This window comes from Papilio xuthus, unplaced genomic scaffold, assembly GCF_000836235.2.
Source record: "Papilio xuthus unplaced genomic scaffold, Pxut_1.1 DF824888.1, whole genome shotgun sequence".
NCBI classification, from domain to species: Eukaryota; Metazoa; Arthropoda; class Insecta; order Lepidoptera; family Papilionidae; genus Papilio; species Papilio xuthus.
The window spans coordinates 1,213,872-1,215,714 of NW_013533761.1; positions in this window are offsets into that span (position 1 = coordinate 1,213,872).

The window sequence follows — 1,843 nt, forward strand, 5'->3', positions numbered from 1 at the left end:
TTTTTATAACCACGTTGACGTCCATAATATTAAGCGCGGTCAAAGGGTTAAAACACGTGTTTGGTTAAAGAGTGTCTAACTGTATTATTAAGAATAAAGTAAGTAAATTTAACTAAAAATTTAACCTATATAATTCTGATTTTTTTCAAAATGATAAAATTCTTTTTATTAATGTTATGTCATAATTGGGTACATATAACAAGAAAAAAATGTTTCAACCAACCGTTTAAATTATATGTCGGTCTATTTTCCTTTAATAAGAAGAGACAGGTGAAATGATTTAATAATATTCAAGGGGTCCCGAAGGGCTTGACACGTTTATATGCGTCTACGAAGTTTAAATAAATAGAAGGTACACGTAGGTTTAGAAAATTAATACACTCAGGATGAATTGCTCTCGGGGACTTAATTCGTGCGTGAGGAGTCAACAGAGGTCGCCATTGTTCCGTACTCACCTTTATCATACACCGAGCTAATAATAAATCTTTCATTAAGATAACAGACACTGAATTATCTTAAGCCAAATATTTTTGGGACCGAAAGTTATAATCAGATCTAAGTACTTTACGTCAAATTAAGATATCGAAGGTAAAATAAAATAACCAAAGCGACTAAAAAGACGGACGAATTTATAAAAAAAAGGATAAGATACATTTAATAACTGTTGTGTATAATTTGTGACCTTTTTAAACAACTAATAGATAACTGGACGAGTATCCTCCCATTCATAAATTGACGGAGAAATGTGGCGGCAGAGGGAACTAAAATCAGTAATTTATGTAAGAGGTCATCAAAAAATAAAATTGTATGAAAATCTCTGATATGCTATGCTATATTGACGTTTGTAAAAAATCAAGGTTAAAAAGTATAAGTGTTCTTAGTCCATTTGTATATTAATATAAAAAAAACTCGATGTCGGATATAATCTACGTTTTCAAAGATGATTCAAGCATTCGCCTTGAGAAGTTTTTAAAAGATCAAGAGTCTGTAGCGAAGCGTTCGCTTTTATCCTTTGTGTATTAAAAAGTTAAGAGTTTCTTAAAAATCCTTCTTAATATTCCCTGTTTATTATTCAGTTGTAATATTATTTTTGTTCTTGTAAACTTTTTGGTTAATTTTGTCATAAATAATTTATACATGTTTTCATAAATAATTTAAAATTTAGAAGGTCTGTTGTGAAACGTGAACGTGAACATGGAACGAGATGAATCTTTTTCATTATTACTCAACAATTTTAAAGTTTATTAGAACCTCAAATTTTTACTAACAAATATATCTTTTGTCGATACTTATTTTGATTTAATAAATTACGACATTTTAAAACAAAAATAATATAGGGTTAAGAGAGGTCTGAGAGTAAATACAGTCCGGAATACTGGAGCGATAAGAACTCTCAAATAGGATGAATCTCAAAGCTTTCTCGAGGAAATGAAAATCAAAATGAATGCACTTCATTTAACTGTAATGAAAGTAATTTTATGATTATTTAAATTAACACCATATTCTTTAAACGACTTATGAAAGGAGTTATTCAAATAGTTATTAGGTTATTTTTATTACATTTATGAAACTTGATACAAATTGTTAATTATTTATTGTTCATTTTTTATATAATCATTCTTAAATCTAAGGAGGTTTAATAAACATTTTTTTATATAAATGCATACGCGTTCTTTAATTGTTCATCGTATCAGTTTCCTCAGGGAACAGAGGTCCGGGACTATGTTACTCTTGAATAATTCATGACTATTAAAAGGACAACATTCTTGTATATTATCGTAAAATAAAAAATGTAGTTTTCAGGCATTGCTTGTTAACGGTACAAATAAAATAGATGTATAAA